This window comes from Lissotriton vulgaris, chromosome 8 (genome assembly GCF_964263255.1).
Source record: "Lissotriton vulgaris chromosome 8, aLisVul1.2, whole genome shotgun sequence".
In the NCBI taxonomy this organism is placed as follows: domain Eukaryota; kingdom Metazoa; phylum Chordata; class Amphibia; order Caudata; family Salamandridae; genus Lissotriton; species Lissotriton vulgaris.
The window spans coordinates 1,285,548,093-1,285,575,320 of record NC_141696.1 but is presented as its reverse complement, the minus strand read 5'-3'; positions in this window follow the sequence as shown (position 1 = coordinate 1,285,575,320).

Here is a 27,228-nt window from a genome sequence, read left to right as displayed (position 1 = left end):
ACACTGGGTACACCTATGATTGACCTGAGGATACAGGTGGAGCAATGGCAGCTAGTTAAAAGCCTGGCAGACATGCTTCGTCCTTTTGAGGTCTTCACGCGTGTAGTCAGCAGGGAGGACTGTAATTTTGGAAAAGCTAACCCATTGTTGCGCATGCTAGAGCACCAACTGAAGGCGGTGTCTTCTACGTTTCAAAAAGATGGAACGCAAGAAGCATTTGAGTTGGCGGAGAAGTTATTACAGCGCCTACTTCGCGATGAACGTCTTGAAAAGATCCACACAGAACAGCATTACATTTCTGCTACTATTCTGGATCCACGGTACAAAAAGGCAGTGGCAGGCAGAGTATTCTTTCCTTTTGATGGCGCAGATGTTACAAAGTACAAACATTGGCTAGCTGTGTCAGCCACTCGGTTTGAAAGAGAACAGCAGGAAATTGAAGGAAAAGGCAGTACATCAGCATCAGCAGGCCATCCGGAGTCAAAAAAATCCACTTCTGCATCTGTGGATGTGGCAGAAGTGAGTGATTTTCCCTCTCAGCCGTTAACGACACCAACAACCGTATCATCTGCACCAGACACAACAGTAATACTGTGTGAAGAAGAGGATTGGCTAACTCAGCTTGGGTTTGCTTCTCAAAAGGTCCCAGAAAAAAGTAAGCAAAGAGGAGGAACCCTGGAGAACCTTGAGTCGATGGTGCAGGCCTATCTGAATGACTCAACAGAGGTCTATGTTCATGATGACCCATTGGCGTATTGGCATGGGAAAATAGATGTGTGGCCACAGATCACCAACCTGGCTATAAATTACTTGTCTTGCCCACTCGCAAGCATGTCTTCTGAACGTGTTTTCAGTGCTGCTGGTGGCATTGTAACTTCCAAAAGGACCCGCCTCTCGCCCAAAAATGTGGAGAGGTTAACAATGATCACGATGAAGCAGCACTTCATACCACCAGATTACAAAATGCGAGAATGCACGCAGGAAGAAGACGAGGATGAGGGAAGTTCTTCTCTGTTAACTGACCTACTCCCGTCTGAATTCGCAGAGTTTGAGAACGAGCTCTTCTTCCCTGAAACCGAGCCCTGAAAATGAGTCAATGAATCACTAACTTTCTTTTTCGTCCTTATTCACTTTTATTCCTGTGTGTCTGTCTTTCTTTGTTTTGCAAAATCTATATAAAAAAAACTTTAATCACAAAAACAAACCCATCAGCAGAACTGTCTTCACTTATTTGCTTATTGATTTGAAGGTGCATTCCTCAGGTTCACAAGTTCACAAGAACATGCTCCTCTATCCTCCTACTCCAGACTCATTTTTCCCTCAAAGCAGATGGCTGGATTACGCCCAATGAAGAAAGACTCTGCACTTGTGGGGGTGTCCTACTTCTTTGTGGGTGAGTTGACGGGTCGGGGGCATTGCTGTGAAGGTCTAATACCGGATAAAAGTGGTTTAAAGAAAATCGGAGCAGAAAACGTTTTTGAGCTTTTGCTCACTTGCCTGTCTTTAGGGTGCTGTTTGGGGGGCTTCCAGGTTTTTGTGGGTGGGTTTTGGGGTCTGGGAGCACTGCTGGCACAGTCTAATGTTGATTGCATTTGTTTTTCAGGAAATCCATGGTGGAAAAGGGGAGTTAGGGCCTAGCTGCACAGCGCATTTGGGCAGAATCGAAGGTAGGCCCATTTTTGATTTTTGCCTGTTTGGGGGTGTTCTGCTTTTTTGCGGGTGGCTGCAGGGGTCTGAGGGTATAGCTCGGAAGGTATAATATCGGAATCAAGTGTTTTGGACCAAATCCATGGTGAAAAAGTTTTTGCGTTTTTGTTCACTTGCCTGTCTTTAGGGTGCTGTTTGGGGTGCTTCCAGGTTTTTGTGGGTGGGGTTTGGGGTCTGGGAGCACTGCTGGGAAGGTCTAATATTGTTCTAAAACACAGTTTACAGTACACCTAGCTTGAGGGGAAAGATCCGCTAAATTAATTCACACATACTTCTTTATCCTTCAAAAGGAGTCTCAGACAGAGTACGCACTTTCAAAAATATTGTACTGTCTATTAGGAACCTCAAAGTGTGACTTCTTGCGCTACACAGCGTACATACCTTATATTTATTTGTCAGTGGTGTTCTAATATCACTTCCTGTATTTCCATCAATAATTACAGGCCGGGTTTCAGCCTGTGCAATGGGAAAAAAAGGATGAAGTCAGGCTTCACATTAGCGAGCCGCAATTCAGCATCCGCCAGGCAGGCAGTGGACAGGGTGTCTTCTGGTCACCAACATTGATGGACGGAGCGTCAGATGGAATGGAGGAGTCCCGCTAATAAGAGGAATGGTTGGATGCATGCAACTTCCCAAATTCAACAGGACAACTACAACAACATACAGATACAGTATCCGTTCTTTTCTAATTATCTTTTAAGTAATGTTATTGCTGTGAACTTCTATGAGTGTGACTCTGCATTTCTTTGATCTCTGCTTCTAAATTCATCCCTACAGCCATTGTATAGGTTTTACTTCTGCTATTTTTCAAACCTAATTTAATGTACGAAGTGTTTCTCTGAGTGCAGAGATAGGCAAGTGAAAACGCATAATTATTACTGCAGCCCTGTACTGTTGCATTCTTTCATTCACGGTTGTCGAAAGTACTACTTACTTTTCAGTAACCATGCATGCAGTACTGCATGCACTTCCTTTATGTCACTTAAAAGATTTATGGATAGCTTTGTACCCAAAGATTTGTTTATCTTCAATTATTGTTTGTCCAGGCTGTGCTTTTTTTTTTTCTTCTCTCAACAAAACTTTCCCAAAAACCCCCATTCCCATCCATTTTCCAAACCCTAACCCTCTTCCCCCGGGCTGTGTGGTTTTGATTGATGTGTGACTAAATGACAGCAATAATTCCACACACTTGCTGTGGAGTATAAGGTCATAGCAACAGGCTGGTGAAGGAATCCGAGGATATCTTCTTACTCAGCTTGACACAGACCCATGACTATTGGCAAATGAAAGCAGATTTTCATGTGCGCCATCAACTTGATTGATCATCAAGAACATCCTCCTCCTAGACGTGGCAAATTATTACGCTGCTGTGTCCTTCACCTTCAGTACTATTTCTTATAGTAGTAGCCAATGTCAAAGAAATTCAAAGCAAGTAGTAGTTATACTTTCAATACTTTACCATTTGCTAGGCTACATTGTGGCACTGTTCTAGTGTACTGTCACCTGCTATATTCTCTATCGTACTGTTCTAATGCTACGGTAGGGACAAACAAGGTTTCATTTTCTTTTTTTTCATGTGCTGCAACTGCCACTGTGTAACACCACTAGTACCACCGCAATGATGACATTTCATCCGCCCAGGATTGCCAACCTTAATCGCCATTTCCCGTGCAGCCAGCCCTGTGCCTAGCCCTATTTCCAAACACAAATTACAGGTAAGATAAGCGTTTGGGGGGAGGTAGTATAATGGAGTATTAGGAGAGACGAGAGACTGACGGTAGTACTAGTAAAGTCCTAGGACTATTGAATTCTCTTACTCTGTGAGAGGCACTTAGTTTTGAAAACATTTGGGCAATTACTTACACAACTTGAATCAAGATGCCACTTAAGTTTAAGGAAAACAAACTTACTGTTAATCCCCCACCCACCAGCCTCAAAAGCAGTAAAAAAAACACGTATGCTAAGATAAAGTTTAAAGTATATTTATATTCCTAACATAAATAATCTCCCGCAAGACCCAACCCATCCCCACTCCCTAACCCCTACGAATGTCTGTGAAAAGTCCAAAAAACCCAACTCCCAATTCCCACCCCCAGAAGTCTGCTGTTCACTTTTCGGGCCAGGTCGGCATGCTCCTTGCGGAGGGTCTCGAGCAGGGTTTTGGTGTTCAACAGCTCCCGCTCGAGGTAGGACACCCTGAGTGAAAGGTACCTTTTTCTGGTACTGCTGTGGGGGGCAGCTGATTTTTTTGCTGCTCAGCAGTGGCGGGTGGCTGCGGTACCCCGGCTCTGTACCGCTGGAGACCTGCTGCGCTGACTGGGTGACCCAGGGAGCGCGGAGGAGGATACAGCTGTCCCGATCGATGTTGTGGTCGACTGCGTGTCCCCCTCCTCCTGGGCCACCAGCCACCGATATTCGGCGACAGTCGCCTCCAGCCTCAGTTGCCGGGCCCTTTTAGCCAGCTCCTTCCATGTTGGTTTGGACATAGTCTGTAACCAATGCGCTTTGAGATTAACACAAAATGATTCAGCAGAAAGTTGTGTCACAGTAGAACTAGCAACTTGCAAGCGCAGTACATAACTATTGTGGCCAGTATCTATCTAACCCACACTTCTTCATCCTTGCTCTAACATTAGTGGGAGTTTAAGGAATCAATTCTACGAGCACTATGGACTCACTCCATTAGAGTCGACTATGACAGAACACCAGTCTTCTTCTTCTTCTCTCTTGTTTAGCAAAATTGGTACGTTAACCTCTGCAAGCCGGCATAATGTCAGTGCAGTCAACTTGCACCCGAGAAAAACAGACGCCCGCCATGATGAGTGAGACAGACTTGCGTTACTGTACCAGTCCAGTACATGCAGGTGGTGATGCTCTTACTTTTCTATTACGGGTGGCACTGAGAATACTCTGTTACAAGGGCTACTGCTTAATTAATTTAACTTTCACCCTACAGTGCCAATGAATACTAGAAAAGGAAAATGAAGAAGATAAATAATCTGATTATCTATCACTGCACATGGTATGTATTTGCTTACATATGGGATGACTTTAGGTGCTTTGCTTTTTATTGAGTGAACAGTGATACATCCACACATGAGTGACCGAGTTCTACTAAACTTATTAACAGAGTTAGTGAGTGGCCATCGTAATAGCCGGATATGTGCTGTGCTTGCAATACAAACTACTGCTACTATGCATGGTAGTATTCGGACAAAATTAAAACTTCCTTTCCTTGCCTTCCGTACACTGGAACGGACGTGCGGGTGCGGTGTTACATGCTCTTCAAAGTAACACTTAGTTCATCCAGTGACCGTCTACACTCTCTAGATACACATATGCTATCTAAGAGTCAGATAGTACCATGATCCAGGCATCCATCCATTCAAACTATATGTCAATCATTCTTCTTCATGTCTCTCATCTGGACAAACCTTACGTTTTCTCACAGGAAAACAACCTTTTCATTTTATTTGGGAAACCGCAAGCCATACATCCGTGCTTGACTTGCATTTGAATTTCAACCAAAGGATATATTGCGCACACATACAGTTTGTTTCACCCACCCAGGCTGTTCTCCTTCCACCCATCCTTGCTTCATCCTTTCCCCAGCCATTCATCATATTCCTTCCCAGCCACCTCGGGCACCAATCAAACACGTATCATTCTTCTTTGTCAGTCATCATTACTTTTAACTTGCTCATCCTTCCACACTTACTTACACCCTTCTTTCGCTTTTCGTTCTTCCCATCCATCAAGTTCATCTCAGATCTGATTTGGATTCTCGAAAAAAAAATCACCGCTGAGTTGAAGTAAATTTAGAGGAGGCTACTACCTGGTTGATAAAAACTTTGTTCTAAATTTGAAAGTCTTCTTAACAGTATAGTAACTTAACTGTACAACATATATACTACACCCATGCAGAGAGCACACTCTGCAGTCTGCAATCTCAATAAGTAAGGAATTTAAGAGCTTACCACTGCCTGCCACTACCGTGACAACCCTCACAGCAGTTTCCTCTGGCACTTGCACCGCCTCCTCCCCAGAAGTGTCCTCCTCCACCTCCGCGCTGGGCCCGGCACCAGATGTTCCACCTGCAAAGTACATTTAAGAATGTTGGATGTCATAGACATACGCCACTCACTAGTATTTTGTCTAGGAATGAAGAAATGTGAATACAGAAACCAATCTAATAATTTGTGACTGTATACTCTAAAGTAAAAATGTCCCTTTTTCCAGGGAAGGGTGTTGTCTTGCTGCACTTTTTGGCACAACTGATGAATGCTTGCTTTTTAACACGCACCATTTTTCTCATAACAGACAGAAGCTTCACTACTAAGAACAAGAGCAAGATCAGATCATCATCACTAGGACGGAGTGACCAACGATTCAGCACCAAAAAGAAAAATTAAAGTTCAAACCAGGTGAGGGCTCGGCTCGCCCACAATAAATGTGTGAAATAAATCACTAAGCACTTTTCCATTTTTAATCAACCCTTTATGTTTTCTGACAAGCTTGATTTTAATAAATGTTTTTACTTTTAATAAAGCTTTGAAACTTAAATAGACTCTGTGGTTTTTGGTCAAGAGTGACTGAGCAAAAGGTTTTGCAATTTGCAAGCATGAGTCCGTGCCTCTGACACTTCTGGACTCTGACTCCGTACTCTTGTCCTGCGTTGGATAATCATCATTGGGGATCAATCATTGATGAATTCGGGAGCTAAATGACTCTGCCACACTATCTAGTCAGTAAGGAGATTGGGGGTTCTTCAAAGTCTGTTATCACTGAGGTATGTGGAAAGTCTACCTACGCCTATTATAATTGATAAACAATGCACTATTTAGTGTCCATAGTTCTGTTTGTGCAGATTTGTCCCTGCAACAGTAGTAGTATGGATTGTCCTCCTATCCAAACCAAAAGTAAAGTAGTATCTTATTCTTTCTTGGTGGTCATTCACATTTTATTGTTGGGAATTTTCAAAGCATAAACATTTAGAAGACTTGAAAATACATTATGGACAATTCCAGAGGACTGCACTCAGTGCATAGAGCTATTGCAGACTAGAATGGGAGTTTCGTTTAACACCTTTTGCCAAATGTGCAATCTTAGTTAGCTACACAGACAGACTAATAACAATAATCTAGTAATACCACAGGGAGTCATAGTAGAGGCAGGATAAGAATTTAGATACAGTCTACAAGAAGATCAAAGACGATTTAGAAAAAATTGAATGAGGAACGCTAGGAATAAATAGGTACTCTATATTGAAATGAAAACTTACCGGGGCCAGCAAAGGAGCCCTCGCCTGACCGAACCTGGCCTTCTACAGCAGCAGCAGCCGATACCACCTCCTCCTCTGTCCTCTTGCCCCTGGGGGGAGCTGATGTACAACATGAAAGAAAGAAAGACCCGAAAACATGGATGATTGTTGTCAACCAAATCAAACATTTCAAAAGAACAATAACAAAATATTTTGGCGAAATAGCAAATAGACAACTATTCCACGGTATATATTGACCTATCTCATGTGGCCTACTACGATATATTAGTATTGCTTGATTTGCGGACCGTCGACTTGGAAAGTTATGTAACTCACTAAACAAACTACTAAAAAGGTTTGCCTAGGACTGGCAGGCAGCAGTCCGCAGCACGCGAAGTGACAGACAAACTTCATCGTGATTGCAGATCAGTGACAACACTAAAAAGTTTCCTACTACATTAACCAGTCATTAAAATACTCAAACTATCAATCCACCACCATTTTTTCTTCTTATTGCCAGGTGTACAAAGGAAGGACTGGACTTGAGTCTGTAGGGGCAGATTTACAAGCCCCTTACGGCTCTTTTGTTCCGTTGTTGCGTGACTTTTGTGACGCAGCGGCAGAACAAAAGAGGCGCCATGATGCGGCGTATATTAACAACGTGACGCATATGGGAGATGCATCATGTTGTAAAGCCCTGCGCCATCAGGGGGCGTTACGGCACAAGGGAGGGCGTTCCTGCGCAGGAACGCATCCTAAAAGTGGCTGAGGGAAATCTACAAGATTTCAATCAGTCACTTTTAGGACAATGATGCGTCACTCAAACCCTGCACCTGCTTGAAGCAGACGTATGGCTTGACGCAGCATTGGGGAGATAGGGCACCCCAGAGCATTGCTGGAGCTGCGCCATCGTTGCGTCGCAACTCCAGCAATGCACCGCCTTTACGGCACAGATGCGTAATGCTTCGGTGACGTTTTGGGCCCATGGTGCGCCGCATTGTAAATACGGCGCACCATGGGTGGTGGTGGCGTGGCGCACAATTACTGGCGCATCCCTGCTACTTTGCAGGGATGCGCCGGTAATTGCAAATCTGCCCCTTAGTGTCTAGCATTACGCAGTTCTGTAAACTACACTCATACATATTTTCTCAGGCCAATGAAATGAACACAAAATCGAAATCAAATAAGCATAGTTGCAATGCTACTGAGAAGGAGAGCAGTGCACCTGAAATGCACAGAAGATTTTGAAATATAATTTACCTACAATGTAATCTGCAGCATTATTGCTCTTGGTAAAAAACTAAAATTTGCAATATAATAACACACAGAGCAGGAGAAAACAGAGTAGTGATGAAATAGCTACTACTACTCACCAAGGCCAGGGATCTCGACGCCGAGCAGGTCGAGCAGGTCGCGTTCCCGGTCCAGGAGATCCGTCCAACGGTGGGTGGCCTGGTTGTAGGTGCGCCAGACCCGAGAGTGTTCATACATGGCCCGGCACACCTTCTCCCACCGCTTCCGGCGCTCCCGGAGCCCGTAGCCACTTGCGATCTTGCCGCCTCCCGCGTTGGTCCTGGGGAGGCGGCGCTGTACATAGTACACTAGTGCGGCCACCTCCTCCGCGCTAAAGATCTCCCGTGGCATCACTAGCTCTCCCCTCAAACGCCCGCACGGGAGCCGGGCACGGGGTGCGGGACCCTTCCCCTTCTCGGGCTGCTTCCTGGCTCCCTTTACCATGGTCTGGGCAGAAAGGAAGGTAAATAATAAATAAGAAATAGAATAGGGAAGAAGAAAAGAAAAGAGTTTAAAAAAGTAGTTTAAAATTAACCAAAAGTAGCAGAAAACACAAAAATATAGAGCTAGAAAAATAGAGGGATAGACAATAAGTAATATAGATCAAAAAAAACTTCAAACAAGCAAAGGATGGCATAGATTGAGAGAGGATACAGAAAGCATGCCCAGAACCATAGCAATGAATGAGAAACAAGATGGCCGCGCCCGTTCACGACCGCGTGGGTAAGTTCGCGCGAGATTTCCCCCGCGATCACACGCAAACTTGTACTAGCGAGCCGCACACTTTGCGAGATTACACATAGCGCCCGGAAATGGAAATATGTCACGCAAACAAGATGGCCGTGCCCATGTACGACCGCTAGGGTAACTTCGCGTCATTGCGCTACGAGCGGCTTGCGAAAACGCAAAAAAACACGCGAACTAACACGTCGCAAAAAAAATCGCATATTCGCACGAATTCGCGGCTTTCGAATTCGATCTTGCGCAAATTCGCGCCCCGCGAATCCCGCGATATTGCAGATAAACGATTTTTGCAAAACTGAAAGCACTCAGCAGATGCAAAAGTTCAAGCTCATCATTAGTAAACATTCCCTGTAGTGCTTCCTGAGGGCCCCCTCCAGAGTTCAGTTGCCTGCTTGCAACTATTCTATGTCCCTGCTCTGACCCTCACAGAAGGCTCAGAGAATAGCTACAAGTATGCCACTAAGGTCCTGTTCAAAAAAAATTACACTGCAACAGAAAGCAATTACAGATAAGGAAGCAGGTGCCAGACTGGAAGTTCAAATTCAGTGACACATTAATCAGCCCCTAATTCATTCATGTCAGTTGAGGCAGGGCAGGTGTGCTAACAAATTTTGCAAACTGAAAGCACTTAGCAGGTGCAAAAGTTCAAGCTCATCATTAATCAGGAAGCACTTACAGCTAAGGAAGCAGGTGCCAGCTCAAATTCAGTGACACATTAATCAGCCCCAAATAAATTTTTATTGAATGCATTGTTATCCTTTTAAAATGTTTACCGTAAGGTTTTTATTATCTCTTTCTTATTTGTTACTGAATGCAGTTGATTTTAAATTGTATGCATATCTTTTATGATCTAAGATGATCGAAATAAAGATTGAAATTGAAATTGAATTCATGTCAGTTGAGGCAGGGCAGGTGTGCTTTTCCCCCCATATTCTACAGTGATGAACCAGAGGGTGGCATGGGTGAACCAGAGGGTGGCAGTGGTGAAACGGAGGGTGCTGTGATGAACCAGACGTAGAAACAACATGGTCGCGACCGTTGCGACCCGACAAGTAAGTTCACGTTTGCGTAATTGCGAATTCATAAATATGCAATTTCGCGAATCGCGAATTCGCAAAATTCGCCCATGCTTAGTTGCTACCACCCACCTCCCGAGACCCATGGTGTAATTAGTGATTACACTTGTATCAAACAAGGGCTCCCTGTAATGAAGATAATGAAACATCTAGGTCAGGGAAAAAGCAATGTGTAGGTATCAACCCAGGCGGAAACAAACAAAACTTGCCCACATAATAGTGATATGACGCAACAACCTACCTCCGTAGAAAAGACAGTTTATTTTAATTAAACAGAATACATAAAAATCCACAAAAGCAATTGTCTTTAGATTTAAAAAATATGTAAAGAAATACAATGCACATAAACAAATAAGGAAATACAATAAAAGCAAATAAGACACAGTAATCACAATTTCATAAAAATGTAGTATCAGTTCTTGAATTAATTATAAAATATGTTGTCGACGCGCGTTTCGGCGACCAGCACCTTCTTCAAGACGAACAAATTTTCAGGTTCCTAAATATAAAAGCATAATTACTGATCCAGAAGTACATTCATTTACTTCATAAAACAGAATGACAATGACTCATATTTATAGTTCAATACAATAATCAAAGCAACCATCATATTGTAACATTTTATGTAAACTGTCAAGACAGAACAAACGGAAGAAGGTGAAGGCATAATGCAAACCAAACGGATAAGCAAGTAATGCCCCAATTGGGGAGGAAAATGGGAAATACTGACTTCGGTGCTCATTTAGGGAGGTTAACGCACAATTGGATGTCAAAAATAAGACAGTAATAATAGACTCATGGTGGACAATTGATGATAGACAGATCCACAGAGATGCATGTAGATTTATCAAGGATAAAGAGAGTATAGGGAGGATACAAAGGCTGTAGTTCATTTGTCTCTCAGTTTATTCTGACTGATAATTGTAAATCGATTATTGGTATTGATGTATATTTTACACAAGCTAAATTGTTTCTTAATAGATTATGCTAAATGCTACACACAGTATATTAATCTAATCAGCTACTTATAGGTTCAAGTAATAACAGACAAGTACAGATATACTTACTTGTGAGCTACTACATGGACACAATTTGTATTGTTTGACACGACTTCTCACATAAGGGAAAAACCTCTGAAAAATGGAAAGGTGCTATTAATTAGGAGCAGCAATTAATATTAATTCAGAGGGCAGTAATATATTCACTGCAACATTAAGGGAGAGGGTAATGTCTCCTAGTATATTGTACTAACTAATTTGTTTAACAAACTTCTATGATAAAACCTAAAATGCCTTGCATTTCTCATAGTTTACAAAAGGCAGTAGGTTACTCCTAACGAGAATATTCAGACGGCCAGGATAGAGAACTTACAGGACGTATTAGATTGATGCGCGTGAATGGTTCAACATCAGTGGATTTTGGTTGCAGTCAGGCTAATCTTTATAGATTTCAAATCTCTAAAGGGCAAGATAAACAGAGGCGGAGATAACGTTAAAAGCTGAAATTGTAATTTTTATTTCAGAGTGGTTAGTGTTACTGGCGAGGAATATTCCCTACCTCGAGAGAGGTTGTTTACGTGTTAGAATTTGCTGGCAAAGAATGGCAATTTGATAAAAACGCACTCTCCTGTATATCCTTTTTCAATTGATCAACTGTGAATAAAGAATGGAGGACCATATCAAACAAGTGTTATCAAAACACAACTAGGTGGAAGGAACAGTAATAAGCTGTTCACTGATCTAGAGAACGTACCATAGATATAAAACGAATGTGCCTCGCCTCCACTGTTCCGAACCGGCATGGATAGATTAGCTCTAGTTCGCGTTTTCCGTTACTAAAACGTGAAAGAAAACCAAGATGAAGAAAAATTCAGACCTAAAGATGAGACTAGTAGTGGGCCAATATAAATAAACCAGGGCGGTGTTGTTTAATTGATTACAACATACCTCCAAGCATATGCGTTTATTTAGGAGGATATTTTCTTGCCGATTCATGCGTTGCTGGCTAGCGAGGATAAACGCGCCAGTGCTGTAAGAATATAGAACGGAGTTTGTCAGGATATTTAGTACACTAATTATAATGCACATAACGGGCAGCACAGTCAAGGATTTGTACATACTGCTTAAAAGAAACGGATCAGCGTGTGGAGGCTTGCTAGTTCGGTAAGCGTATCCGGGTCACGATCGACGACGGGGTAAACAGGAAACACCAGCGTGTGCAAATACCCGCCTATAAATAGGTCTGTCTTGGTCACATGATTCTGATTCAAGGGTCATAAAAATAAAGAAAGGGCTCACTAGATTTTGTTTATAAAGTGCCCCGATAAGAGATAGAAAAATATAAAAACTATATCTGAATTACAAAGCGAACTATTTAATTCAGGAATCCGAAGAACGTTCAGAAAAATAGGACGAAAGATGGTTATTTTAAATTTGTTTAGGACTCGAGCGAGTCGCTGTATAGGATGTTATATGATTATGACAGACTTGGATACACGTTCACATTAATGTGTACGTTTAACACACATTTAATTATAGTGTGTCGCAATATGGTAATAAAACCAAATTGTCATGTAGTGTACATTTGTGATGTGGCACAAAAATTGGATGCAATTTTAACACTCAAGGTCATATGGCAAAGCGTGCAGTGACCAAGGAGCCCATGGTAACTCCATTTAAGTAATGGCGTTTTCCCAAGGGATTTCTCTGTTCAGACCTGAGCGGAAAGTGTCCAAGGAAAATATCCAGAACAGTTCCCGTTTTTTGCGGATCTTCTCTCCACCTTTACTGTCTGGTACATTAACTTTTTCTAAAATGCGCCACTTAAAGTCGTCCGGGCCATGTCCGGCTTCCAAAAAGTGTTTCACCATGGGCGCCAAAATTTTGCTGGTTCGAATTGCAGAGCGATGCTCGGTTAGGCGTACCTGGATGGAGCGTGCAGTCTCTCCCACGTACCCCACGGAACAGGGGCACAATAGGAAGTATACTACATTCGTAGTTTTGCAGTTCCACATGTTGTTAGCCATAGCTGTATAGCCATTGTGAACAAATGATTCTCCTTCTATAATATTGGGACATGATTTACAGTTCGAACACTTAAATGTACCTTTCAGGACCTGATTTATATGTATTGATCTCTGGACTAAGCAGTCATGATTGTATTGGCCTTGAAATCTGGAGCGCACTATGTGATCCTTTATATTCTTGTTTCGCTTATGGGCGAACAAAGGCTTCTCCAGTTTAAGATTTCCAGTACTGTTACTGTTCAGGATGTGCCACGAGGAATTAATTACTTGTTTCACTTTGGCATCCAAGGCTGAATGCCTTGTTATACAGACAAGTTGTTTCAAATCTTTCTCGGGTTTGGATTTTAGCAAGTGGTCTCTGTAGTAGTAGCGAGCCCTTTCGCAGGTTTCCCTGACAAGCCTGTGAGGGTAACCCCTTTTGAGGAATTTCCGTTTCATTTCTATAGCTTGTCTATCAAAGTCTTTGAGGTTAGTACAATTTCTTCTAACCCGTAAGAACTGGGAAAAGGGTATACTTTGTCTTTGGCTACGGGGTGGAAACTTTGGAAATGTAATAGGGTATTCCTAGCTGTAGGTTTGACATATAAGTCAACCTTCAGTTTGCCGTCATCAGCAAAGATCATAATGTATAGAAATTCAATCTTACTAGCACTGATATGTGAGGTGAACTTGAGGTTCAAATCACCAGCGTTCAACCAAGCAAACAACTCCATAAGAGTCTCCCTCCCATCGGTCCAGACAAAGAAGATATCATCAATATATCTTGATCAATGGGAGACAGACTCAAAAAAGGGCGCAATGTCGTTGTAGATAAACTTGGCCTCAAAAGCGGCCATATAGATATTCTCGACTGAGGGAGCCACAGAGGCTCCCATGCTTACCCCTTTAATCTGGCAGTAAAGATGTGGTCCGAATTCAAAAATATTCTCAGTCAGAACAATCTTTAGACAATCCAACAAAAAAGTTTTAGGGCGTGATATCTTATATAAATCAATGAACCAGTCTACAGTTTGCATGGCTTCAGTCAGGGGAATATTACTGTCAACATTGAGAGTCACCAGGAGATCTCGTGTTGGATTAAAAGAAATGTTTTCAACCTTCCCAATTTATTTATTTATTTATTTATTTTCTTTTATAGCGCTGGACTCGACCCCCAAAGGGGTATCTCCGCGCTTGGTTTGCTAGTGTTATCAGATACGCTGTTGGTGCCAGAAAAGATGCCTGAAAGAGGGGTAGGGGAGCTATATTTCACAGAAGAGATGTGTCTTGAGTTCTTTCCGGAAAGATAAAAGATTGGTATTATGTCTCAGATCACTAGGGAGTCCATTCCAGATAGAGGGTCCTATGTGTGACAGTGCTCAGCCTCCCTGTCTGGCCTTCTTGATGTAAGGAATTTTTAGTAAGGCTTGGTTACTGGATCGCAAGAGACGTTCCGGTTTATGGATTTGGAATTTCTGACTCAGATATTGGGGGCCTAATCCATAAAGACTTTTATGTATTATGCAGCAGATCTTGAAGTTGATTCACTGACGTATGGGAAACCAATGGAGCTGTTCCAGTAAGGGCCTAGAAGGTGTTCTCGATGGAACATTAAGGACCAGCCTTGCCGCAGTATTTTGGGCCACTTGAAGACGATTAAGCACATGTTCATTTGTAGAGATGAAAAGGCCGTTGCAATAGTCCAGGCGACTTATAACAAGGGCCTGGACAAGGGTCTTTCTATAATCGTCTGACAAGAGGGGAAAAACCCTTCTAAGAAGACCGATAGTCCGGAAGCAAGAGCCTGTCACTAGGTTTACATGTTCTTTTAGGACCAGGTCTTGATCCAGTCTTACTCCCAGATTTTTTACTGATTGCTTAGGGCTGGGGACGGGTCCTAGCTCTAAAGGCCACCAATCCGGAGACCAAAGGAGATTGGCTTTCCCGAAGAGCATAACTTCTGTCTTAGCGACATTACACTGGAGGCAGTTGGAACCATCCAGGTGGATACCGCTCTCATGCCCTCGGCAAAGAGGTTTTTAGTTTCCGGGGTGAGAGTCTGGAAGGGAAACAAGAGCTGGGTGTCGTCGGCATACGACAAAGGAGTGAACCCGTATGCTCTCACAATGTCAGCAAGGGGGGCCACATACACATTAAATAATGTGGGGCTTAGACATGAGCCCTGTGGGACCCCCTTGGTGAGCTCCCTGAAGGTGGAATCATAGGAGCCCAGGCTGACACTTTGAGAGCGGCCAGTGAGAAAACTCTCCAGTCAGGACAGAGCTGCGCCACCAATTCCAACTCTTTGCAAACGGTCAAGAAGGATTTCATGCGACACAGTGTCAAAGGCTGCAGACAGGTCTAACAGCACCAGGATCATGGAGCCTCCTCTATCCTGTGTCATCTTGATGTTGTCTGTCACAGAGAGGAGTGCGGATTCGGTGCTGTAGTTGGGTCTGAACCCTGATTGAGAATGGTCCAGACCGCCTGTAGCCTCAATGAATTTTGACACATGTGTATTCGCATGCTTCTCGGCAATTTTGCTTAAGAGCGGTAGTAAGGAAATGGGGCGGAGATTGGTAAGGTCTGTCCATGGCAAGGCCGTGTTCTTGCGAATTGGGTTGACTACTGCTTTTTTCCAGTCTTAGGGTAGTTGCCCTTCTTTAAAAGAGAGGTTGATGATTGTATGTATCATTGGGCAAAGTAAACTACCATTAATTTGGCTGGGATAAGGTCTGACAGGGAACCTGTTTTGATACTACTTAGCAATGACAGGATTTCCGTTTGACTGGCTTCAGGAAAAGCGGTCAGCTTAGCTTGGCTGTTGCTGGGAGGTGTCAAGGTTTGACCCTAGAACTATTGGTCTTGGTAATTTTGTCGTATATGGCATCTATTTTATTTTCAAAGAAAAGGGACATATCGTTACATAGGGTTTGGGAGAATTCGTTGGGGCTTTCACAGGCTGATGGTTTCACAAAAGTTTGTAGGATCCTAAACAATTCTCTTGAGGAGTTCCCGGCTACTGCTAGCTGAGATGTCAGATTATTTTTCCTAGCTAATCTGATGTTTTTATAGTAAGAAGATAGAGCTTCAGAGTGATTTTTCCTACTGTCTTCAGTATGGGATTTTCTCCATACTTTTTCTAGCCTCCTACAGTTCTGCTTTTCTATTCTGAGCTCGTCCGTATACCAATCATTGCTCCTGTATCTTTTACATATGAGGGTATGTTGGGAATATGTCGGCATAGATATGAATCAACAAATTTAGATAAAGGTTCAGCTGGCGTGCCTATGGTTGAAACAATCGGCCTGTATGGAGGGTTTACTTGATCTTTATGCATTTTCGAAGGCCGTATATACATGCAGTTTTCCCTGCATTGGAGTTCATATATTCGAATTCCTTTCTGGAAATATCCCCTTGATGTAGTGCTTGAGTGGTCAGATGATTAATTTCCTTATTTATTCTATTTAGAGGATTTGAAGTGATGCCAACGTAAAACATAGGATCGTCCAGCATTCTTAGCATTTTTCGTTCATAGACATCAGAATCGATGACAACGATTCCGCCTCATTTGTCACTACTTTTGACTATTATGGATTTGTTGGATGCTAAAGATTTTCAAGGCATCATGTTCTTGTCTATTGATGTTATATGTAGGCTTGGGGATGAACTGAATAGACTGTTCTAATTTCTTTAGGACCACCAGCTCGAATGTAGCCACTTCTGGTCCAAGTTGGTCAAGGGTGGGACTGAAAGTCGATGGCAGGCGCAAACAGTTGGATTCACGAACTGTATTATCTAAGCCCTCTGTTTGAAAATACTTTTTAAGGCGGATCTTACGAAAGAAAGAAATTATATCACTATGTAATTCAAAAATATTGGCACGACAATGAGGAACGAATGATAGACCCTTAGAAAGGAGACTGATAGTGGATTCATTCAATACAGATTTAGATAAGTTGAAAATGGGAATCACATTCCCGCCTTCCAATACTGACGATTCCTCGTCTCTCTGACAAATTGGGGCTCTTCCTGCTGATAGTGATGTTGAGGCTCCTGTTGGTAATGGTGTTGGGGCTTGTAGCCTCCTCTGTTCTGTGGTTGGAATCGTACTCGAGGGCGACCGCGATTCGCCCCACGGTTGCCTAAAAAAGGCTGAGGTTGATTCCGCTTAGACTGAGCTGAATTGTAATTGCCTTCAAGTTTATAGAGGGCATCATCACTTTCGCCTCCTGATTCTGAGGTCTCGGTTTACTCTTTGTTGTTGGTTTTTATTTGTGTCTGTATAATGATTCTGCTTGTAGACATCTGTTCTAAGATATGGATAGGTAACTTCTATAGAATAGAACCGCTTATCTTTATTAAGCTTGTCATTTTTACGTTTCTCTAGATAGCTGACGAATGACTCTAGTTTTTTGTTAGCCTCTTCTAATTTTTTTATGGCCTCATCTGCCCTACCTGCTTGTTTGATTTGTTCTTCTAAAGTCTCAATCTCAGTTTTAATGTCAACTGCTAATTCTTTGGCGGTTTCAACTATCAGGATCATAAGATCACGCGAGCATCGGGTCGCAATCATGCTCCACTTCTCTAAAAATGCATGATGATGGACAAAGAGGCCTGGGATACTACGGACACGGAGTCCAATGGGGATAATGCCTGATCTGAGATAGGCCAGCATAAACTCCCCATGAGCTTCCATTCTCCGCAATTTCTTTTTAAGTTCAATTAGTTTTCTAAGATCGTTTTGACACCTTGTGCTGTCATTTGAAGCATTACCAAATGAACTTGAGGTACCTACCAATAAGGCAAACTCTTCGTCCGTGAAACCGAAGGTTTTGAGCTGGGCCATATTCAGCTAAACTAGAGAGAGGAGATAAACGAGCGACAGATACACAAGGAGAGATGAATGAAAGAAAAGAAACCAGGGATTAGTAACTCACAATTAAAAATGAGCACAGAAATCACTGTTTTGAGAAGGAATTCTATTTGGTGCAACTCATGAATCGGCAAGAAAATATCCTCCTAAATAAACGCATATGCTCGGAGGTATGTTGTAATCAATTAAACAACACCGCCCTGGTTTATTTATATTGGCCCACTACTAGTCTCATCTTTAGGTCTAAATTTTTCTTCATCTTGGTTTTCTTTCACGTTTTAGTAACGGAAAACGCGAACTAGAGCTAATCTATCCATGCTGGTTCGGAACAATGGAGGTGAGGCACATTTGCTTTATATCTATGGTACGTTCTCTAGATCAGTGAACAGCTTATTACTGTTCCTTCCACCTAGTTGTGTTTTGATAACACTTGTTTGATATGGTCCTCCATTCTTTATTCACAGTTGATCAATTGAAAAAGGATATACAGGAGAGTGCGTTTTTATCAAATTGCCATTCTTCGCCAGCAAATTCTAACACGTAAACAACCTCTCTCGAGGTAGGGAATATTCCTCGCCAGTAACACTAACCACTCTGAAATAAAAATTACAATTTCAGCTTTTAACGTTATCTCCGCCTCTGTTTATCTTGCCCTTTAGAGATTTGAAATCTATAAAGATTAGCCTGACTGCAACCAAAATCCACTGATGTTGAACCATCCACACGCATCAATCTAATACGTCCTGTAAGTTCTCTATCCTGGCCGTATGAATATTCTCGTTAGGAGTAACCTACTGCCTTTGTAAACCATGAGAAATGCAAGGCATTTTAGGTTTTATCATAGAAGTTTGTTAAACAAATTAGTTAGTACAATATACTAGGAGACATTACCCTCTCCCTTAATGTTGCAGTGAATATATTACTGCCCTCTGCGTTAATATTAATTGCTGCTCCTAATTAATAGCATCTTTCCATTTTTCAGAGGTTTTTCCCTTATGTGAGAAGTCGTGTCAAACAATACAAATTGTGTCCATGTATTAGCTCACAAGTAAGTATATCTGTACTTGTCTGTTATTACTTGAACCTATAAGTAGCTGATTAGATTAACATACTGTGTGTAGCATTTAGCATAATCTATTAAGAAACAATTTAGCTTGTGTAAAATATATATCAATACCAATAATCGATTTAGAATTATCAGTCAGAATAAACTGAGAGACAAATGAACTACAGCCTTTGTATCCTCCCTATACTCTCTTTATCCTTGATAAATCTACATGCATCTCTGTGGATCTGTCTATCATCAATTGTCCACCATGAGTCTATTATTACTGTCTTATTTTGGACATCCAATTGTGCGTTAACCTCCCTAAATGAGCACCGAAGTCAGTATTTCCCATTTTCCTCCCCAATGGGGCATTACATGCTTATCCGTTTGGTTTGCATTATGCCTTCACCTACTTCCGTTTGTTCTGTCTTGACAGTTTACATAAAATGTTACAATATGATGGTTGCTTTGATTATTGTATTGAACTATAAATATGAGTCATTGTCCTTCTGTTTTATGAAGTAAATGAATGTACTTCTGGATCAGTAATTATGCTTTTATATTTAGGAACCTGAAAATTTGTTTGTCTTGAAGAAGGCGCTGGTCGCCGAAACGCGCGTCGACAACATATTTTATAATTAATTCAATAACTGATACTACATTTTTATGAAATAGTGATTACTGTGTCTTATTTGCTTTTATTGTATTTCCTTATTTGTTTATGTGCATTTTATTTCTTTACATATTTTTTAAATCTAAAGACAATTGCTTTTGTGGATTTTTATGTATTCTGTTTAATTAAAATAAACTGTCTTTTCTACGGAAGTAGGTTGTTGCGTCCTATCACTATTATGAGGGCAAGTTTTGTTTGTTACCCCCTGGGTTGATACCTACACCTTGTAATTAGTGATTACACCACATGTGAGATACCTTTACTTTGATCTAATGAATACTTCATGCCCAGCAACACTGTCTTTCAAGTTTTTTAAGCATAGTTTTTTACAGCACCGGTTCTTGTTTACTGATAAAGACTGTGTTGGACATTCTTTACTTTTATTTAGTCATTTCTATATTCATAAAGGTTGATTAACCGTGGTTAGTGCACTTACTTCCTCACAGTAGCACATATGGTTAGTGTTACCGACTAAGTGCACCACGTAGAGCACCAGTATGTGTATGTCCAACGATGACAAAACTATACAACTATGCCTAATCATTATATGTTTGTCTCTCTTTTTATGTTTGTCTGTGTATGTTTTTTTCAACCAGAATAATCTCAGTTCCTTACAGCACGAGGAACACCAGAACTATATTGCTTTTAGTTTTTCACATTTATAACCTCTGGTTAGGGTGGACCTTCGCGTTCATAACGCCGAGGTTTACACGTCCTTCCTGGTCCTGACGAATGCCTGTTAAACTACAACACATAGGCAGAAACATGTTGACCACATCTTAGTGGACTTTACTGAACAATTTATTCAGCTTTAAATGTCCTACACTCTGTTTTTATACATGTCTGATTGGCTTCTACTAAAATATATTTTTTGACACAACCAAGACATTTTTAATAATCACTTTCACTATTCACTGTACACACACTACCAGCTCCGCAGTAATTCTGGCATTAAAGCACACCAGGGTGGCATTCGGCCTCTCCTGGTGGGGTCCGATGATGAAGCATCTCACCAACTACATTGGTGAGTGAGGGCTTTATTAAGAACCTAGTTGGATTCTACTGTTGTGCTCCACTTCCAAACATAAGGCACACTCTTTCGTTGTTATGATTATGGCTAGAGATTGCCACCAAGAGCAAAACGATCCACACTCAAGTTTTTTTATTATGTGTGGCTAATTAAAGCCAATATAAACAGTCAAAAACATATAAAACAAGATAAATTGATACAATACCAAGTGTACTATTAACATTTCGATGCACATTTTAAAAACAGGTTAAATACATAGAATATAAGATGTCACTCTGACTTTCTTCGAAATATAAATACGAAGAGAAGAAGGCTGGTTTCAAGCATATTTTGTTTGAGTCCGTTGGGTAAACAACCCCTTCAGAAAAATAAGTCTAACAGTGTTTTGATTATTATTCACTTGAGGGTGGTCTGTAGGACGTAACATGTTCGTTAGAAGTGGGACAATAAAAGCCTCAAACATTTTTAGAGGGAAACTACCCAGCTCTCTGGCTGCATTATAAAGCTTAGTGCGTACAGGAGCCAAAACAGGTTCAGTAGAATTTGATGGGCAGGTTATCGGGCCCTGGTATCTTGCCCTTAGCCAGGGTTTGTACGGCCCTGGTAATCCTTGGTGCATAGCATTCCCTCCCAGCAGGGCAGCCATGTCACTTTTCAGCCTGTGAGAACCAGCATTCATGACATAAGTGTGTAGGTCTTGTTCAGCCTGGCCAGGCTACTCAGCATAGAGTCTGAAAATAGAAAAGCCTGAAAAGCTCTATTGATTTTATGCTATGTACATATGTTTTGCCCCGCTAACCTCAGTAGTAGTAGACTTGGGAGTGTTGTCTTTTGGAATTAGCAATCCAGGCAAGTAGTCACCCGGCCTTGTCCTGTTCATTATGTGCTTTGGTGATGTACTGGCAATATTAATACCCCCCTCAGCTGGTCTTTTAAACCAAGCAATTTCTCTCTTTCTGCAGCCGACCTGGGTTGTGGAAAAGGTCTAGGATCCTAGCCTTTTCTAAACTATCAAGAAGCTGTTCTTGTTGTGCAACCTCGTTGTTTATTTGTGCACTTACCCCCGGTGTGGTGGCTATGCAGTGACCCCTAACTACCACGTTCAGTGTCTCCCTCTCCAATAGCAATGAAGATGCCGTGCCTCCATTCTCAGCGAAATAGTTGTGAACAGTCGTCACTAGAGAATCTTTAAAAACCGGGTCCTCTAAGGCGTCAATATTGAGTTTCTAGGACGGAATAGGCATCCTCGGGGATAACCAGCTGAGTGTCAGCAGAAATTAAATATGATCTGAGTGGTTCTTGGCGAGATTCTCAATTTGAAACATTCTTCTGTACATAGTACTAATGCAAAGCAATGTATCTAACCATACATGGAGATCATGCATTCCGGAGTAGTAGGAATATTCTCTGTGCACCGGTTAGCCTTCTCTCCAAGAGTCAACTAAACCCCACTCCAGCATCCAGCTGCGAAAGAATTTAGCAGTATTGCTCTGGGGAGTGGGTAGCAGAGGATGTGATCAAACTAGGGTTATTTCTGGTGTACAATTGAAATCCCCCCCTACAATTAATAGGTAATGTAAAACAGTGGAATTATGAGCGGATAACGAAGCCAGAAATGCCTGATGATCTATAACAAGGGGTATATAAATATATTAGTGCAATGTCCTTCCCCTTCAATTTGCCACCCAGCCCAACAATCTGGCCTTGGTGTCCATTATCTCAATATGGGGGAAGAAAGCGTGTGTCTGGTAAAATCTGGATAAGCATTTCTGGAGAGAAGGCGGTGTAGGTCGGGAAATACACCTGACCTTGTCATCACTTTTGCAGTTCCAGTCTCTCCTACTTGGTAAGTTTCTTGAATAAATGCGACATGCGCTTTCTGCCTCTTCATGCAGAATTGCACTTACTCTGGGAATTAAGGCCCCTCACGTTCCAGCTGAGTATCTTTTTTGGGGAATTTAAAACAAACAAAATCATACAGCAGAATCGGGCCACAACCAACATGAGTTACAAATATGTTGAAAGCACATTCGGAAAGTGTAGATCAACGGTCATTAGATCGTGATCAGTAATGACAGCCTTCATATCAAAAATGTGGATGATCGAACCAGAAACATCAAAGAAAAAGGAAAAAAAAACTCCCACTGAGGATATCACACCTGGGGTGGAACACCATAAACCATGTCCCAATAGTGTCCCCGCCTCCCATCCTGCCCACCCATTTGCAAAAGATGTTAAGCGGTGGAATCTGATCTCTTCCTCCAGTGATACCGGCTGCTCGGGGCTCTAGCTGAATCCCTCGATAGGCCGCCCACCTCTCCCATATCTGTTAATATTTCTGGGGGCACCCTTAACCTATATAAATGGGGTGTGAAGAAGTTGATAAACACCCACAATCCTGTGGGGCTGTGGTGAGGGGGATGGGGGGGGAGGAAGCAGAAACCAAGGTATTAGTGCCCGTCCAGGGGACATGCATCTCAAAGGCAAAGGATGATCAGCCGCCTCGGCTAGGAATAGATTCCTGAAAAGGCAGCGTTCATTATTAACATATTAGTCAGATAATGCGGTCTGCAGTGCCAGGAGTACTCTGAGTCAGGATTGTGCTAGCATCCGATCTAGTAGTTCTCCCAGGGCCAGAGTCAGTGTTCTCTGACAAACTAGCTGCACCCTCCGGACTCCTGTGAGAGCACTCCTTCTGTGCGCCATCAACTAGTGGAATTTCCAGTGGTCTCAGGCCTCAAGCGTGTGTGGTTGCCAGAGTTGTAGTTCTTGAGCGTTTGCGATCTCAATTTAACTAAGTGGGATGTATGAATGGAAAACAGCCTTGCAAAATAAGGAATCGCAAATTTGCGATTGCATTTAAGGAATCGCAAATTTTGATTCCTTAAATCCAATGTAAGAGGCTCAGAAAAGTGCAATTTGGCCATAAGGAATCGCAAATTACCACCAACTTCAAGTTGGTGGTAATTTGCGATTTCTTTGAAAAATGCACTTTATAGCATTTTTCAAAGTGCCATGTGGCGAAAATACATGCCCTTAGGGCATGTATGTGTGCCACATGTGCACACATGCACATTTCAGGGATGCAACAGGGTGTCCTTTTGACACCCTGGCACCCTTGAAATTGCATTCTCAATTTTTCTATTCTCTAATTGAGAATCGCAAATTGAGAATGTCTTCCCAGTCATTCCTATGGGCCTGTCGGCCCATAGGAATGAATGGGGAGGAATTCCTTAATTGCGAATCGCAATTTGCAATTCGCAATTAAGGAATATGTAGGATTCGCTAGATTATGTGCAAATCCTACATATATAGCGTTTTGCAATTCAAAAAAGAATAGCTATTTGAGAATCGCTAAAACCAAAGTTTCATACATATGGCCCATAATCTAATGAAAAGGATAGTTTTTGACCTTCCCATGGAGAAATTGCTTATAAAATACAACAGCAATGTAGCTAATTCTTACTTAAATGTTTCTTCATGAATAAGATTTGTAAGGTAGAATATGTGAGAAAGGGATGAATTCATTTGTTGAATGACAGACCTAACCGTAAACCTTTAAAAAAATTTTTTTTTTTTTTAGAAATGCTAGTGGGAACCAAACCATGACTTGAACAATGTTGTTAGTAATATAACATGTAATATTTTGTAAGCCTGTGTTCTAAGACAACGTGGATTGTGGAAGATTTCCATTCCAATGAAGTCATTGTGATTCCATTAGATGAAGAAGCTGGACTATTGCAAACATTGTATTTGTTTTAGATATCAAATTGTTATATTAGTGTATGTTCCTAGACCAGGGAGGAGAGATTTCTGGGCAGATGCAAATTTCCCATTCTTCACACTCGAGAGAGAACTTCTCAGACTGTATGTACTTCGAGGAGACCTTCATTCATTTTCCTTGCCAGAATTTATGTTGTAATTTTCTGAGATTCACTGAATTACTATTTGAATTGCTTAAAAGTTTATGCTTTCACCTCTAGATTTTGAACTCTATGGGTTCAAGATACTTATCACGTCTTAATATTTAGGATAGGGACTCAAGTTATATGGAACTTGCTTTATGCAATTGTTCTGTAATATATTGCTAATGAATTGGTTACATTTTGATGACTAATAAAGAAATATTTGCTAAAAGATAAAAATAAAACCCTTTAAACTCATACCAAAATCTCATCATTGACTCCCAATAATTGATGTTTAACTGTGATATGTAATTCAAAGTTTAATTTGACGCTTCTGAAGAATTCTTTACCTACGGCAAAGATCTGTAGCTTTAGGGCTCAGTAAGAGCTGGGACTTTATTTTCATGTATGCTGAGACACAACTTCTGAATCGTAAACCAAATATTTATTAAGTTCCTTTGCTCTAACAAAACTGGTAGTAGAGGACCATGTATGTAGTGAGAAGGAGGAACTGCAAAATTAAAAAAGTTCTCAAGGTAAATTGAAGCCCAATGCCTAAATGCCCAAAGCCTGAGTTTGAACATCGATGGAGTACTGTTTTTCTGAGGTGGTTGCAGGTCCGGATTTGAGGATGTGAATATTAATCGGTGTAGTAAAGTTGTTTTCTGTTGCAGTACCCCCCCCCCTTTTTACCAGATTTCTGAGGCACATTGACTGAGTGCACCCTGGGTCCTGGCAATCAGGTTCCCAGGGCCTGTGTTCTTTCCTAAAACTGTACCTTTGTTTTCACAATTGGCACACCTCTGGCCCATGTAAAAGTCCATTGTAAAATGTACCAGTGGTACCAAGGGCCTTGTGACCAGAGAGGATCTCTAAGGGTTGCAGCATATATTGTGCCACCCTCAGAGACCCCTCACCAAACACATACACACTGCCATTGCAGACTGTGTGTTTTGGTGGACAACAAAACTTAAGAGTCAAGATGGCACACATCCCTGTGTGCCATGCCCACCAACCACTGCCTGTGGCATAGGTAAGTCACCCCTCTAGCAGGCCTCACAGCTCTAAGGCAGGGTGCACTATACCAGAGATGAGGGCATAGCTTTATGAGCACTTTGCCCTACAGTGTCTGTGCCATTCACAGACATTTAAAGCACAGTGGAGCCATATTGAGTACATGGCTGGCAGTTTGTCATTACAAACTCCACAGCTCTATGGTGGCTTTACTGAATGCTAAGGAGCTTGGTATCAAACTCCTCAGCATACTAAACCCACAGATATGCAAGTACTGGATTTAATACACTCAGAGGGCATCTTAGAGGTACCCTCCTGAAAACCGACCAACTCATTTCCATTTGACTGGTCTCCACCAGCTTGCTACACACAGACATGTTACTGTCAAGGACAATGCCACAACATGCACTGGAGCAGAATGATGCCTGAACCCAATGGCCCTCTTCGACTTCCCAGGTGTCAATATTTAACTTGAACGCCAAGATAACTCAGAGGGGAAGGGGTAGGGGACAGAGAAGAGACAGCCAACTCTTCATTAGTTCTTCTCCAAATCTTCTTGCTCACTCCTGCATTCTTCTCCCAATCTTCTTGCTCACTCCTGTGTTCTAGCCTTATCTTCAGTGTATTTTGCAAGGGTAAAGAACTGCAAATAAACATACAAACTTACTACTTTACTTTTTTACATTTGTCTTCTGTATATTCTTTTAAATGACATTTAATTGTGTTACATAACCAATGTTCACTTGACTACTGCTCCTCTTCTTTAAATGTTGTGAAGTAAAGAACTCTTAGTGCTTGTATAATTTCCGAAGAGCTACTTACTCTTTTTTAGTGTGTAATTCAATTAGGGAACTGATGCTTTCATTAATGTTGTTTTATTCTCATTCCTTCTTGAAATATTTCTACCAGGGGAAGAGCATGGAGAGAGGATACCAGTGCTTACAACCTTTCTCAGGTAAGTGTATTGTAAACTAGCAGAAGGACCTTGTATCTGAACTATGGCTCCCTCAGTAACTCTTCTGCGCTTGCTTGCTAACACCGCCAAAACCAACCTGCATGAAGGAATGAAAGAAGTAGCCGAGTGGATGAAGCACAGCCGTCTGAAACTGAATTCCGACAAAACAGAAGTCCTTATCTTAGGTTCCTCCCCCTCTGCCTGGGACGACTCTTGGTGGCCAGAGTCCCTTGGAAAAGCACCCATCCAGACAGACCACGCACGGAACCTGGGCGTCACCTGGCTCCTCACTCTCAATGACCAGACAAGTCAACGCCGTTTCATCTTCTTGCTTCAACATTCTTCGCATGCTCAAAAAATAATTTCGCTGGATCCCTATCGAAACTAGAAAAACGGTCACCCACGCACTGGTTACAAGCCGACCGGACTACGGAAACACCCTATACGCCGGCACCACCGCAAAACTTCAGAAAAAACTCCAACGCATCCAGAACGCTTCAGCCAGACTCATACTAGACATCCCGCGTAATGACCACATTTCAGGTCACCTGAAAAACCTCCACTGGCTCCCCGTCAATAAGAGGATAACATTCTGCCTCCTAACCCACGCACACAAAGCACTTTACGAACTTGGACCCGAATG